The following is a 16,959-nucleotide window of genomic DNA, read 5'->3' on the forward strand; positions in this document are numbered from 1 at the left end:
TTAGAATTCATGAAAACAGAATTAGAGAAATAAATGACGCTATGAAATGTTTCAGTGTCAGAATTATTGGGATTCCTGAAGGGGTGGAGAGAGAGAGAGAGAGAGAGAGAGAAGTAGAGGATATATTTGAGTAAATCCGAGCTGAAAACTTCCCTAATCTGGGGAATGAAACAAGCATTCGTGTCCTAGAGGCAGAGAGAAACCCCTCCCAAGATCATGGAGAATAAACCAAAGCCCCAACATGTAATAGTAAAACTCACAAATCTTAAAACCAAGGAAACCATCTTAAGGGCAGTTGGGGGAAGAGATTCCTATGTACAGAGGGAGGAACATCAGATAATGTCAAACCTGTCCATAGAGACCTGGCAAGCCAGAAAGGACTCACAAGACATTCAGGGTATTAAATGAAAAGAACATGCAGCCAAGAATACTTTGTCTGACAAGGCTGTCATTTAGAATGGATGAAGAGATAAAGAGCTTCCAAGACTAGCAAAAACTTAAAGAATATATGACCACTAAGTCAGCCCCACAAGAAATATTAAGGGAGATTCTATAAAAGGAGAAAGACCCCAAGAGTGATATAGAACAGAAATTTACAGAGACAATCTATAGAAACAATGACCTCACAGGCAACACGATGACCATAAAATCATATGTTTCAATAATCACTCTCAACATGAATAGCCTAAGTGCTACCATAAAACGTCACAGGGTTGCAGATCAGATAAAAAGACAGGACCCATCCATATGCTGTCTACAAGAGACTCATTTTGAACCTAAAGTTACACCCAGATTGAAATTGAAGGGATGGAGAACTATCTTTCATGTCAACGGACCTCAAAAGAAAGCTGTGGTAGCAATTTGCATATCAGATAAATTAGATTTTAAGCTAAAGACTGTAGTTAGAGATACAAAGGACACTATATCATTCTTAAAGGTATATCCAAGAACTAGATCTAACAATTGTAAATATCTATGCCCCCAGCATGGGAGCAGCCAACCACAGATGCCAACCGTTAACCAAAATAAAGAAACACATTGATAATAATACATTAATTGTAGGAGACCTTAACACTCTATTCTCAGCAATAGATCATCTAAGCCCAAAATCAACAAAGAAACAGAACTTTGAATGACACATTGGACCAGATGGACCTCATATATATATATATATATAGAGAGAGAGAGAGAGAGAGAGAGAGCATTCCACCCTAAAACAACAGAATACTCATTTTTCTTGAACACACATGGAACTTTCTCCTCAATAGACCATATCTGGTTCACAAATCGGTCTCAACCCATACCAAATAATGAGATTATTCCCTACATATCCTCAGACCACAATGTTTTGAAACTGGAATTCAAGAAGAGTTTGTTTTTGTTTTATTTTGTTTTGTTTTTTGAAACAAGAAAAAGTTTTGAAGAAATTCAAACACATGGAAGCTAAAGACCATCCTGCTCAAGAATGTTTGGGTTAACCAGGAAATCAAAGAAGAACTTAAACAATTCATGGAAATCAATGAGAATGAAAACACATCAGTCCGAAACCTATTGGATATGGCAAAGGCGGTCCTAAGGGAGAAATACATGGTCATCCAAGCCTCATTCAAAAAAATAGAAAAATCCCAAATACACAAACTATTTTTTACAACTTCAAGAACTAGAGAATCAACAACAAATTAAGCCTAACTCATGCACAAGAAGGGAAATAATTAAAATTAGAGCAGCGATCAATGAATTAGAAACCAGACATACAGTAGAACACATCAATGAAACTAGAAGCTGCTTCTTTGAAAGAATTAATAAGATCAATAAACCATTGTAAGACTTACCCAAAAGAAAAGAGAAAGGACCCAAATTAATAAAATTATGAATGAAAAGGGAGAGATCATGACTAACACAAATTACCAGAAATTATTATCAACAGCTATTGCCAGTAAGTTAAGCAACCTAGAAGAAATGGATGCATTCCTGAAAACCTATAAACTACCAAGACTGAAACAGGAAGACATTGACAACCTGAATAGGCCAATAACCAGTAATGAGATAGAAACAGTGATCAAAAACCTCTCAAAAACAGAATCCAGGACCTAATAGATTTCCTGGGTAATTCTACCAAACATTCAAAAGAGAAATAATACCTATTCTCCTCAAGCTGTTTCAAAAAATCAAAGCAGAAGGAAACTTCCAGATTATTAGGCTAGCATTACCTTGATCCCCAAACTAGGCAAAGACCCCATCAAAAATGAGAATTTCAGACCAATATCCCTGATGATCATGGATGCCAAAATTCCCAACAAGATCCTAGCTAATAGGATCCAATAGTACACTAAAAGGATTATCCACCACAACCAGGTAAGGATTTATCCCTGGGGGATGTAACGGTGGTTCAACATTTGCAAATCAGTCAATGTGATAGAACACATAAGTAAGAGAAGAGACAAGAACCGCATGGTTCTCTCAATTGATGCAGAAAAAGCAATTGACAAAATACAGCCTCTTTTACTGATTAAAACTCTTCAGAGTATAGTGATAGAGGGAACATTCTCCAATTTCATAAAATCCATACATGAAAAACCCACAGCAAATATCATTCTCAATGGGGAAAAGCTGAGAGCCTTTCCCTTAAGATCAGGAACATGACAAGGATGCCCACCCTCACCACTATTGTTCAACATAGTACTAGAAGTCCCAGCAACAGCAATCAGTCAACAAAAAGAAATAAAATATATTCAAATTGGCAAAGAAGTCAAACTCTCTCTCTTCACAGACGACATGATCCTTAATGTGGAAAACCCAAACGCCTCCACCCCCAAAGTACTAGAACTCATACAGCAATTCAGTAATGTGGCAGGATACAAAATCAATACACAGAAATCAGTTGCTTTCTTATATACTAACAATGTAACTATAGAAAGAAAAATCAGAGAATCGATTTCACTTACAATAACACCAAAAGCCATAAGATCTTGAAATAAACCTAACCAAAGAGGTAAAGGATCTAAAATCTAGAAACTACAGAACACTCATGAAAGAAATCAAAGAAGACACAAAAAGATGGAAAAACCTTCAATGCTCTTGGACTGGAAGAATAAACATTGTTAAAATGCCTATGCTGCCCAGAGCAATCTATACTTTCAATGCCATCCCAATCAAAATACGATCAGCATTTTTCAAAGTTTTGGAACCAACAATCCTAAATTTTGTATGGAACCAGAAAAGATCCCAAATCACCAAGGAAATGTTGAAAAAGAAAACAAAGCTGGGGGTATCATGTTACCTGATTTCAAGCTATATTACAAAGCTGCGATCACCAAGACAGCATGGTACAGGCACAAAAACAGACACATAGACCAATGGAACAGAATAGTGAACCCAGATATGGACACTCAACTCTATGGTCAGATAATCTTCGACAAAGAAGGAAAAAATATCCAGTGGAAAAAAGACAACCTCTTTAATAGATGGTGCTGGGAAAATTGGACAGCTATATTCAGAAGAATGAAACTGGATCATACACAAATATAAACTCAAAATGGATGAAAGACCTCAAATCCATAAAAAACCTAGAGGAGAACATAGTCAATAACCGCTTCAACATCGGCCACAGCAACTTCTTTCAAGACATGTCTCCAAAGGCAAGGGAAACAAAAGCAAAAATGAACTTAAAGTTCATTTAAAATGAACTTAAATGAAGTTAAAGTTAAAAAGCTTCTGCACAGCAAAGGAAACAGTCAACAAAACAAAGAGGCAACCCACAGAATGGGAGAAGATATTTACAAATGACACTATAGACAAAGGGCTGATATTCAAGATCTATAAAGAACTTCTCAAACTCAACACCCCAAAAATAAATAATCAAGTCAAAAAATGGGCAAAAGACATGAGCAGACACTTCTCCAAAGAAGACATACAAATGGCTGACAGACACATGAGAAAATGTTCATCATCATTAGCCATCAGGGAAATTCAAATCAAAACCACATTGAGATACTACCTTACACCAGTTAGAATGGCAAAAATTGACAAGGCAAGAAACAACAAATGTTGGAGAGGATGTGGAGAAAGGGGAAACCTCTTGCACTGTTGGTGGGAATGCAACTTGGTGCAGCCACTTTAGAAAACAGTGTGAAGGTGTCTCAAAAAATTAAAAATAGAACTTCCCTATGACCCAGCAGTTGTACTACTAGATATTTACTACAAAGGTACAGATGTAGTGAGGAAAAGGGTCATATGTACCCCAGTGTTCATAGCACCAATGTCCATAATAGCCAAACTGTGGTAGGAGCCAAGATGCCCTTCAGCAAATGAATTTTATGAAATTTGAGAATGGATTTTATGAAATTGAAGAGTGTTCCCTTCTTATCCATTCATCTTATCCATAAGAAGAATGGATAACATATGGTCCATATATACAATGGAATATTACTCAGCCATCAGAAAGGATGAATACCCAGCTTTTACATCAACATTGATAGGACTGGAGAGATTATCCTGAGTGGAATAAGTCAAGCAGAGAAAATCAATTATCATATGGTTTCACTTATTTATGTAAGGAATAGCACGGAAGACATTAGGAGAAGGAAGGGAAAAATGAAGGGGAGGTAATCAGAGGGGGAGAGGAACCATGAGAGATTACAGACTCTGAGAAACAATCTGAGGGTTTTAGAGGAAGAGGAGTGGGGGGATGTATTAGCCTGGTGATGTGTATTAAGGAGGGCACAGATTGTAAGGAGCACTGGGTGTTAAATGCAAACAAAGAATCACGGAACGCTACATCAAAAATTAATGATGTACTATACAGTGACTAACATAGATAATAAAAATAAATAAATTTAGGGGTGCCTGGGTGGCTCAGCGGTTTAAGGCTCTGCCTTCAACTCAGGTCATGATCTCAGGGTCCTGGGATCCAGTCCCGCATCAGGTTCTCTGCTCACTGGGAAGCCTGCTTCCCTTCCTCTCTCTGCCTGCTGCTCTGCCTACTTGTGATCTTTCTTTGTCAAATAAATAAATAAATAAATAAATAAATAAATAAATAAATAAAATCTTTGAATGATTAATTAATTAATTAGTTAAAAAAATATCATTCTCACCTTTTCTCTACTTCAGGGAAAACGTTTTAATGTAAGTTCCTGACACTGAGCACTGTTTAGACCATGGTCTTTAGTGCTGGAGCCCACCCATGCATGTGGGTGTGACCTATCTTCTCCTCATGCCAGGGAGGAGAAGGGAGGCTTCCAAATGAGAGGCCTGGCCCTTTTACGGTTCTTTCTCTCAATCATTTCTCTCAGTCCCTCTCTCTCTGAAAAATCTTCTTTCTCCCCCATGTTGTCTAGGCTTGAGACAGTAAACCCAACTCAAGGAGGCCTGGATGGCAGCCTGGGCACTGTGAGGAAACGCTCCCTCATACTCTTGGTTTGTTTATCCCCTCTGCCTCCCATGTGGAGGGTGTATTCTGGGCGGTCTCCTTGGACTTGCTAGAAATGACAAATTGTTACTTACGGTCAGGGTTTCAGACCAGTGATTCCCGGTCTCTGCTCTCTAGGCCAATCATGAATCGCTGGACTGTAAAAAAGGAGGAGGAGGAAGGGGGCGTGGGGAGAGTGTGGGGAAGAAAGAGGAGGGAGAGAAAAGAAAATATTTGGAAGCTCATTAGAAAATACAGGTGCCCCCATTCCACCCTAAGCCTTACGGGCCAGGCCCAGCCATGTGCATAATTAAAGCAACCGAGGGATGCTGACCTCTAGGCAAGTTTAAGAATCGTTACTCTAGACTGGTTCTGGGATAGAAAACAGGAGTTCAGCTCCAAGGCCAAGCCTGTGATTTGGATTCTACTGTGGCGTTTGGAACCAAAGCTCAAACTAATCAAAATGTTTTCTTTGCTTCCTTGGTTACATGCACCTCCTTCTGGGGTAAGGTGGGAAGACTCAATTTCAGGTAAATGACTAATTATTTTTAGTGTTCAGTATGTGCCACACAATATTTGAGACCATATGCATTGCTCAGAATTATTTGTCGTATTTCTGAAATTCAAATTTAACTTGTAAACGGGCATCCTCTATTTGACAACTAGTCAAAGGTGGGAAAATAGTGTTTCAAGACGAATGGGACCCAAGCACTGTGACTGGATTGCCCAGGGCTCAGGTACCAGCTTTGACATTGATCAAGTGGGCGTCCCCTGACATTTTCTCAGGCTTTCCATACCTCAGTTTACTAATCTGTCTTATGGAGGAAATGGTATTAATTCCGAGATTTGAATGCATTATTGCATGTACAATACCTAAAACAATGTCTGGTAGGTGGTAAGCCTCAATTATGGTTAGCGATTCATACTAGCATTACTGAATTTTAAATTCATCACTATTATTTATAATTACTTATTGAATAGTGCAGAATTTGACTTCAGTTGTGAATCAGATTAGCTCAGCAAATAAAAGGTGCTTCCAGGTCAATGGCCAACACGATATAAATGGAAAGATGGACCCCAGTTACAAGGTAATAAAAATACATTGTTACAGGAACTGAATTATCTGACTCAAAAGAGAGTCCTGGACAGTGTGGATATCAAGAAATGTGTCTGTGTGTGTGTGTGTGTGTCTGTGTGTGTGTGTGCCTAGGGTAATCTTAAATCCTACCTAACTTTGACTTTACTAGAGGCAATCCTCAGGGTATTTTCAGCACTTCCCTTCCAAGCGGAAAGTGTCCTGATTATTAAAAACCTTCTCAGAATCTGTGTGCCCCTGCCGCAGACGAGGAGTTGTTGTTGACATCAGAGTACCTGTGTTTATATCACTCGCCCTGTGGCAGCTGGGGGCCGATGATGCCTGACCCACAGCTGTGTTGGCACCAGCTGCAGTGGGAAGGCTTGGCCACAGTAGAACCCCCCCCTCACTTCCTTGAATTCATTCAAGTGAATTCATTCTTGATAATCCCTGTCCTTCAGTTTGCAGAGAACAATCATTAGGATTTGCTACTACGCCTCTAGAGAAGGCTGTCCATTGTCTCTCCATTCTTCCAGTTACGTATTTATGGGCTCCAAATATTATTTATTCATGTCAACAGTTGTCACCTTATCAACAGTGGTGCTGAGTTGGAACTGCTCACACCTACACTTCCCAGCATTTGCAGCAACATTCTAATCTTAGACCCTGTTGCACACTTGGGCCGCTTTCCTGGCACTAATATTTATGGGACTGTTTCTTCCTCTATAAATAGAATTCCCAATATAGTTGTCTCCCTCCTCTCTGTCTTGGACTTACAGGGGCATAACACACACACATGCGAGCGTATGCATGTACACAGTCATGGAAACAGCAGATCTCCAATTAGGATCTGAAGGACATCATGACTCAAATAGAACCGATCATTTTTACCAACAGATGACCTATAAAAGCTTGGTTTTATTTCACGTTTTATTTTATAACGTTTTGGTAACACTTCCATTGGGTTCTGTCTTTGTGGAGGAATCCTTGGGCCTTTTGTCTTTGAGAAGAGTTTCTTTATGCTCCTTTAAGTGGACAGATCTAGTAGAAGTCAGGTGAAAAGGTAGGTGGGGACAGAAAAGACAACCAATTCACATCTGGAAAAATATTGGGAGGTTTGGTGAATCTTCAGCTAGACACCCTTCTTTTGGAAGAACTACAATTTAGTTACTGAAAATCTGTGAGTATCTATATAAATATGAGTGTGTAGTACAATTTAAAGCACATGTTTTATATTTTAGCATGTTTTTAGTGTTCTTCTTCTGTTGTAGCAACGTAACAGAAAAGAGCTAGATGAATTAGAACCTAGCCCCAGTTTTGTCTCCCATGGGTCAGAACTTATGAAAGTTAAAGGGAAAAAAAAAATGTTGGAACTCAGTTTTCTCTTCTATAAAATAAGCAATAGTATAAGCTGAGCTCAGATCTACTCACATTCAGATTCTATGCCCATTTCCCAGTTTCTCTTTGGGTATTAGTTATTTAATTATTCTTTTCTTTAGTGTCTGTCAGCCATTACATCTAAGCTGGGAAAGGGTAATATGTTTTCCTGGGGTTTATACCTGTTTCCTCCTCAAACTGGTTATTATAATTCTGCAATATCTGTTGAGATGCGCTGAGCACCTACTAAGAATAAAGTCCTTGAGTTGAGAGGAGAGGTGTGGTTTTTAAAAATCTTAGAATCATAAGGCTGGATGAGACAAAAGGAAGGACCTAGCTTGTCATTCCTTCCCCAGGATGCTAAATTCTAATCTTACCAATCTGCTAAACTCTAATTTGTTCAATCACTGGATATTGAGAGCCTCCAATTTCCCAGGCACTGTGCCAGACATGGGGGAGTTCACAGCAAGGGCAGTTCACACACGCTAGCTCCGCCCAGTAAGGGAAACTCCAAAAGCTGTTCTCCAGACCCACTTCTGAAGACATCCGCTGGGTGGCTGGGGTCTCTTTGTTCCCTATTTTATTTTATTTTTAAAAGATTTTATTTCATAAAGAGAGAGAGAAAGATCACAAGTAGGCAGGCAGAGAGAGAGGAGGAAGCGACTCCCCGCGGAGCAGAGTGCCCGATGTGGGGTTCGATCCCAAGACTCCGAGATCACGACCTGAGCTGAAGGCAGAGGCTTAACCCACTAAGCCACCCAGGCACCCCTGTTCCCTATTTTAAACCCTGCCGTATTTCCTTGAATGGATCTCCCTTCAGAGTCATTGTGTGACCCTACATCTTCACCGGATCCCCTTCGATCCCCAAATTGAGAAATATTTTTTACAAGTCTGTGTGTCCTTTCTCACTCGTGGGAACTTTGGCTACAGAACTTTCTCGTATTGCTGGTGCTGTCAGCCTGGCATGGCTGTGTGCTCCCCACTAACAAAGGTTCTGTACTTTATATCTCAGCAAAGATACAGGATGATCTATTGTTCTTAGCTCATCACCCAACACTTCTTCCCATGCGCTGGTAGAGTTCATTTCCCACAGACAAGTTCAGTTCAATCCCTTTGTAAGAGCCTGACTGCCAGCCTCAGGGGCTGGCTCTTTTCCAACCCCTTATAACTGAAGATATTCTCCTGTCATTCATGGTTCAGTAGAGCCAACATTAGTACCAAGCTCTTAAAGGACGATTAATGGCATTCCAGAGAAGGTGCCAGTTGTTTCTTCCAGCCAATCCTTCCGCTTAGCAGTGGGGACCCAGCCTTCCGGGAATCCCCAGGTCAGGTTTCTTTCCCATCTTCCCCACATGACTCTGCTTACTTAGAACAGGTAAAAACCCATGGAATTTCAACTTCCTCTTAGATTGTTCCCTTGAAAAAGTACTTGAATCGCTCTTGAGGGAGGTGATGGTTAGGTTACATAATAAGAAACAAGAAAAATTCTTTGTAATTCACTAAATGTTCGTATATGTATCCATTTGGTTATTTTGGCAATCTTGTAAATAAAGTGATTATTTCCATTTCACGCTTGCCGAAAATGAGAAGGGTAGACTTTAAATTCTAAATAAAAAGAATTTATTAACTATTTCTTTAAATTTCTCTCCCCGAAGAATCTAATATTTCTCTTGGACTCTGAGCCAGTGCCTTTTGTTGCTTGGGATATGATTTTTAATAAGGTCCTGATTGTTTATCTAATGTCCATCCGAGTTCCTTACAAAACTTCTTTGTTCAGGAAAAAGAAGAATATACATTTCAAATCTATCCTCCTAGCAAATGTGTGTCGTCAGTGTCTAAGGATGAAAACACACTTTATCAGGCCTATTGGAAAGAACAGAGAACAGCGTTTGTGGCATCTTCTATGTTAATTGTCAGATTGAAGATGCTACAGGCTCCTCTTGGGTACCTTTCTAAAGAAGAGTAAAACTGATATCCAACTTTCATTCAAGGCTTAGACCGATAAATCTCAACTATTTCAAGTATACTAAAAGACACTCATTCTTTGTTTCCCTATGCCTATTAACAGTATTTTCATCATAGCTTCCTAATGAATAAAAGCAAGTTTCCCAATCATATTCCCTAAATTATTCTACTAGACAGAGAACCAGTTTCCTGGCATTCCACCTATCCTGCAAATATTATGTCAGTCCATACTCCAAAGCCTTCCAGGCTCCACACTATGTTCAGATAAAGAGCACACGCATTATGGTGGCAGGTTCGTTATTTGGACTCCTATAATCTGCCCTCAAATGTTCCTCCTGTTAAGCTTCTTCTTGTGGGTTCTTAATTCTGGGCAACCTGGGATTTTTTTCCAGGTTTGAGTAAAGTGCTGCTTCAAAAGGTCCACACATTTTTAAATTTTGATCAGCATGGCCAAATGCCCTCCCCATTTGTACCCATCTACACACTCCAGGGAGGCGTAGAAATGCCAATGTCTTCACACTGTCCCCAGTACCTTTTTTAATGTTTGCCGACAAAAAGACAAACTTTTTGTCTAATTGTTTTAATTTCCATGTCTCTGATTATCTCAAAGAGTATGCCATTTTTTTTTTTCAGATGTTTATCAGTCATTTGTTGTTTTTGTTTTTGTTTTTTTCTGGCTTGACTTTTTAAGTCACTATTCTAAGTTTTTCTATTGGCATGTTTCCTTTTTCTTAAGAACTGCTTCTTTGGAACTTTTATATAACATGGATATTAGCTCTTTGTCACTTCCATTATAAATTCTGTTAAAAATTTTTTAACTTCATGTGTTCTGCACAAGAGCTCATGAAATCACATCTGTCACTCCTTTCCATTATGTATTTTAAACTAGGGATCATGCTCAAAACAATTTTTTATAAAAGGACTGTAAAAATATACATATATTTTCTTCTAAACCTTCTTTAACTTTAAAATGCATTTAAACTTTTAATCCTCCTGGAGTTACTTTAGGTTTTGGTATGAAATAAGTGTTTACTTTGATTTTCCTCCAAATGAACAGCCAATTATCCCAACTACGTTTCTTGACTAAACCATTCTTTAACAAGATAACTTGATAATTCTTTATCAGTTTTAAAGGCCACCTTCATTGTATAATAAAGTTCTGACTTCAATATGTATAAATTCTACTGCTGTATCTTTTTGTCTCCTATTTACTTAATTGGTACCTTGGTCAACAACATCATACAGTGTTATATGATTAAGAACTATATCGTTAAGTTTCTTATGAGAAACAATTAGCCTGATTTTCTAAGACATTAAGCACAGGGAAGTCTTTAAGCAAAATTGAGCAAAACTACAAACACAAGTATGCAGGGTTTTCATGGAAAATATAATCCGCTTAATACAAAGTCTCTTTACCCAAAATTTTGCAGGTGTGGATCTGTTCCATTGTGACAAGTTACCTAACACCGCTAATTTATAGTAAATGCCTGCTTATCCCTAAACAATCAAGGAACTTCTACAATCAGCTTTTTTAAATGTTATCTTACGATAAAAAAAGCAAACAAGGAAATTATCTTGGACTTTAAAGTCTTCATTTTAAAGGGCTTTATTTAAAACAAAATGAAAAAACTAGAGTTTCCAAGGTTTGTAGGCCACAGAGATCAAAACTGGACATTAGAACTGAGGATCTGGAGACCTCACGGGGGCCTGAGAAGCCCCATCAACAAGATTTAATTCCAGTGTGCACAGTCTGAGGGCTGCATACCTCACCATTGTTTTCCTCTTTACATACCATTTACCCAACCAACTGTGCACGGGGAATTTACTCCAACTCCAGGAAATGCCAGGGCACTTTCCCACTTATTAATTCTCATGGATTTTCATTCTCAACATTGCAGAATTCCAGGTTTCCACCTGCCATCAGACAGGAGCCTCTGAGACTCTCTGTGGCTTGCTGGGGAGGGGTGTGGGAGGAAAACTTCCCTTTTCCATGGGTTTGGACACTGTGGTTGTAGATTTCAGCAACGCTGGAACCAGTGGGGCATGTGAGAGATGATGTGTCAGTCCATGATGCTGTAGACCTTTTGCACCATCCCCCCAAGTTTCTAGATTATTTTCACAACTATTAAGATCAGGTTTCTAGCTTGTCTCAGACTGGACATGGAGACCTGGACATCCCGTGAGCACTTCCCTGCTCGCACACAACTCAAACTCCGCGATGTTTGGGAACAGGGTTTCCCCTTTTCTGGAGCTATGGGTAGTTCCTGACAAAGAACTTTAGAAAGAGAACAAGGTAGAATATTGTTAAAGCTGCAAATACATGTTTGGATTGGGTGGAACATGGTTTCATAAGGAGTGGCATTCAGCAAAACTGAGAATTCAGCGAAACTGTCCCAAGGATGCCACTTGTCCATCTTCTGAGCTCTTCACCCTCGTGACACACCCCTACCACTGGTGACACCCTTTGAGAAGCTTAGGGAATAAAATCATGACCATTACCGCTATTTCTGCTTTTGTACCTTCGCTTGCTAACCCATGAGGAGATGGAAAAAGACCAGCAGACTTTCTATAGACACTCTGTAACCACACATCCCCCTCCCAGAATTGAACCTGACAGAATGGCCGCTCCCGGACCCCCACCCGGCTCTGGGCCGGGAGATAACAAGCCATCTGGTGCCAGAGAAACCCCCACCCAGAATTGGACGTGACAGCATAACTGCTCCCGGACCCCCCAACCAGCTCTGGGTGCAAGAGATAATAACCATCTGGCGCCCCATGGCTTGACAGGGAGACCCCGACCAATCCTGAGGTGACACATACCCTAGCAGCGCCAACCAAGCAGTTCGAAGAATGACAGCCCTTTGACCTAACCAATAATCTGTTCCCAGCCTTTTCCCGCTGTGTAGCACGCCAGTCATATTATAGAGTTGCTTTATGATTTTCCCGCGGTATGTGGCGATTTGTTACAAGATACTATGATGTATGCTAAGTCCCTGCCTCCCCAAAAATAAAGTATAAAAGGTGTTGTGATCCCGATCTAGGGACCTCTTAGTGTCACCGGTAACGAGTGCGTGGAGGTCCGGGTTCGAACTTGTAATAAACGACCCTTGCTGTTTGGCTTTGACTCTGGACTCTGGTGGTCGTCTTTGGGGGGGTCTCGGAATTTGGGCATTTCACCTTCAATAACCTGGACCCTCTTGCTGCTTCCAGCTTGCCCTCACTCCGAACCAAAGTACTAAAATTAGTCGCTTATACCCTAGTTTAAATGAATGCGCTCATTTATTTTTTTCTAGGAGAACAGTTGCATTCATTTAATTGTGGAATGAATGACATCAGAGGGCGTATGGGTGCAAGTCTGGTGTTCCCCCTTACCTTCAGCACAATAAGAGATAAATCCTATAATGGGAACCCTATCCCTACTTGAGAAAGAAATTAAATTTACTACCTTTTTAGAGAGTAATTCCCATCAATGTGTGGCTGTGCACAAAATAGAAGGGTCTGCAAGACAGCCAGAGAAGCATCAGTATGCATACACACATTTCAAATCTTAATTTAGATCTTACTTTAAATCTCGATGCTTATTGCCACCATTCTACATTCTACATTCTACATTCTACCATTCTACTTGCTAATAGTTGAATAAAGTGTTATTTCTGTAGCCATTTTGTAATACTGTTTTGAATTTTGGTTATGATTGGATAATTAGCAGTGGTTCTATTACAGGGAAAGAACATAAAAGGCTGTGCTAATATTTGAATAAATTATAAAATATATGTTTATCTATTTTTATTATTTCTTTTCTATCTGTAATTTCCCACCTATGTGTGTTATTATCAGAATTCATTTAGTGGATATCATTGTGGAAAAGCCACAGGCATTATTTCTCCGCATCTCTTCCACTTTGATCTTCTTTGTGTACTTTCTTCAGTAATTTCCCAACATCTAGGATATTGGGTTTACACAAATGGATTTTTCTTTAAAAAAAGGAAAGAAAAGGAAAAGGAAAAGTTGCCAATTTTCAAGGCCTGTCAGAAAATACAGGGTATCACTTTGTATTTATTACTGAGAAGGAACAGGAGAAATGATTATAAGGGCCGATTTGGGGATTTTTCTGAGTCCAAGGTAGGAGCTAAGTTGGAAAGTACTTCTCAAATTTATACTGGTTCAGCAAAGCTTTATGAATTCATCTAAAGTAAAAATAAACTGAATCTGCTCCAGCATATTTTTATTTTAAGAGTTCGCTAAAGCTAATGTATTACTGACCAGCAGCAGTCGTGAAATTGATGTTTTTAACAAGTATCCTTGGTGGCTCCTTCTTTATTCCAGTAGATCTACCTCACACACCTGAGGAACAGGAGGTCCTCGGTTCTAAGGCATAGAGAGAACTGTGTGCTTTGAGTCAGAAAACCTGTAGTCAGAACCAGCAAATCACCTCAGTTAATACAGTCACCACGAGGATTAACTCTTTTGTCTCCCTTCTCATTGCTTTCTCCTTCCCTATTCCTTTATTCAACCTTCCTCCGGAAATGGGATCTTGAAATCAGAGTTTTACCTGGGGCGGGGGCGGGGGGGGGTATCTCAAAGTAACAGATAATATTGGTGATAGTCATACACATTCTAAGGCATCAAATCACCGCTGTCGGGCTTACCTGGTGACTCCTCTCCTCACAGCCTCTGGAAGCCCTTCCTCCACTGTACTTGGGGTTCAATCACTTCTTAATGATGTTCGGAAGACATCGCTAATTAACATCTGAACAGCTGCTCCTGGGCTCTCCTGCAGATCCACTGACACCTAAGCCACTCTTGGTTCCTGTGGCTGCCCTTGAAGGCAGACAAGCCTAGGACACACCCCCTTCCAGAAGGAAAAGAGAAATACCTTTCTGCTGACTCTCCCTCCCACGTGGAGTCAATACCAGGCCGGTAAGAGGAAGGAGCTCTGAGCCCAAGACCTAATGATTCTTGCCGCTGACACAAACAGATTTCAGAAACCACAAAAGGAAAATGGGAGAAAAATGCTCTAGGGGAATGCGGAACACTTCTGTCCTAAATCTGTCTGCTGCAAAATGCTGCTCTGTCAAGCTTTTGAGTCCAGCGTCAGGACACCACCCCCCACCCCTCCAACCCCCCCACCCCGTCACCTGCATAAAGCGGAAGGAATGTGACCTTCATGTATCATTCCAGTTGGGGGAGGTGGGCAATACTAGTGGAGTGAAAGGAGAGGTCCATATTATTATTCCTTTTCTGGCTTTTGCTCTCAAAGCTGAAGAACCCCAACTTGGTTCTTTCCCAGACAAAGGAAGCTCAGACCCGCTGGTGGGATAACATGGAACCGGGACTGTCGAAACAGAGTAGCAGTGTAGATGCTGAAGGTGAATGCTTTTTGTATATTCAACTTTTCAATAAATGTTTCTTTCCTACCTAAGTACCCATCTGGTATGAAAACTAACATTGTGTGTATTACAAATGACTTGAAGTGGCCTTAAGCCACTCCCTGTTTTGCAAATGACTTAGGATGGCTCACAATGCCAGTGCACTAAAAAAAAATTATATTAGAATAGAAATAGGGAGGGCACTTGGGGGGCTCAGTCCTTTAAGAGTCTGCCTTAGGCTCAGGTCAAGATCCCAGAGTACTGGGATCTAGTCCCCCACCCACCCCCTGCTCATTCTGGAGCCTGCTTCTCCCTTTGTCTCTGTCCCTCCTCCTGCTTTTCTCTCTCTCTCTCTCTTCTTCTCTCTCTCTGTCAAATAAATAAATAAAATCCTTAAAAAAAAGAATAGAAATAAGGAAACACAAACTACAAAATTTCTATATAAACTACACAAACTATTTTAAAAAGTCTATAAAAGTAGAGCATCAATTAAGAAAAATAATGCGAATAAAAACCTATGAGGTATCTACACTATTTTATAAATGTGAAACTTCCCTTCAGGGGCAGAGCTTCCTAGCATTCAAAGAGAAGGGGAAGCTAATCAGGTATATTGTTCTTATCACAAAAGAGGAAACATTCATCTTCTTAGGAAGGAGAAAATGATCTCGGAGCACTAAACTGGAATAGAAATCTTTTATAGAGTGAACAATACTCCAAATAAGATTGGAGCCCATAATTTCATGTTGAAGACCTTTTGTGCTAAGAGGGCCCAAACACAACGTGACCCTCTTGTTTCCAGCTGAGCCACTTGGTTTTTAGCACAGTTTTTCATGCTCATGTCGGAATCCAGGAAAAAGCTATCAAGAGAACAAGGCCTACATGACCATCCCTAACTGTTCAAAGGCATCAACCAGCCTTTGTCTCCCACCAACCTGGGTAGAATAAAGCTGATCTCATAAGTTAATCAAATTAATTCCTTTCTCCTCTGTGCTCTTTCTGTAGGATTTTGCCTCTCTCCTGATCCACCAGATTTCATTTTTTATATGTGGAGACCAAACACAGAGAATGGAGAGCTTCCGGAAGAACTTCGCTCAGTTGATCCAGTGTCTGAAGTCCTAGGATTAGATGCTGTCTTTTCAGTTCAGTGCTGGCCTTTTTCTATTAACTATATTAAATCGTTAAGTGCCTGTAGGAGCACAGAAGTCACTGACTGATACCTTAGTGGGAATGTGTTTATAAAATGGGACTAATAATCTACCAATGACTTAGGGAGGAAAGTGACTGTGGAACTGGACAAGGATAAAGGGAAGGGGTAAGGCGGACAAAATGGCCAGTCACTGTGGAGTTTCAAGTGGGGAAACCTTGAACCTCAAGTAGAAGGTCTGTTACTGACCTCCAGTTCATTGTATTCTAAAGCCCAGTAACTTCCTAAGGGCTGGTCTATGGCCCAAGAAACAAAGGGATCCCTACAGTGTCTTATTAGACCAAAAACGTTTTAGCAGGTAGTAGAAAATTAGGCAACCAATAGACGTTAATAATTTCTTGAGCACATCGATTTGGGGGGAAAACCTGAATCCAAAGAAATGAATATATTTAATTGCTTGTTGATTCCATATTTAATGGAAGAAGATGATAGTGTATGCTCAATGTTTAAGGTGTGCTTTTGAATTACTGATGACTCACCAGTAAGCCACGTAACCCCTTCTAGTTTCCTCCTAATAACCTACTAACATATGAGATGCTGAATTCCTCTATACTTCCTGGTC

The 16,959-nt window shown here is 40.0% G+C and overlaps 1 protein-coding gene across 9 annotated transcripts in view; it reads right to left on the reverse strand.

Moving 5' to 3' along the window:
- The window catches only part of ADGRF1 (adhesion G protein-coupled receptor F1), a 112,561-nt gene that overhangs the window by 29,809 nt on the left and 65,793 nt on the right, over positions 1-16,959 (reverse strand). For 2 of the 9 annotated variants that reach the window (XM_032340201.1, XM_032340195.1), the window contains exons 1-2: positions 14,474-14,651; positions 5,503-5,565 (exon numbers count right to left, since the gene is read on the reverse strand). The gene's annotated coding sequence lies outside the window, so the exon portion shown is untranslated. Of the gene's footprint in view, positions 1-5,502; positions 5,566-14,087; positions 14,134-14,473; positions 14,652-16,959 lie in introns of those variants that run through there. The other 7 variants (XM_032340197.1, XM_032340194.1, XM_032340202.1 and 4 more) reach the window with 5 other exon arrangements.

Source organism: Mustela erminea, chromosome 4 (genome assembly GCF_009829155.1).
Source record: "Mustela erminea isolate mMusErm1 chromosome 4, mMusErm1.Pri, whole genome shotgun sequence".
Classification (NCBI taxonomy): Eukaryota; Metazoa; Chordata; class Mammalia; order Carnivora; family Mustelidae; genus Mustela; species Mustela erminea.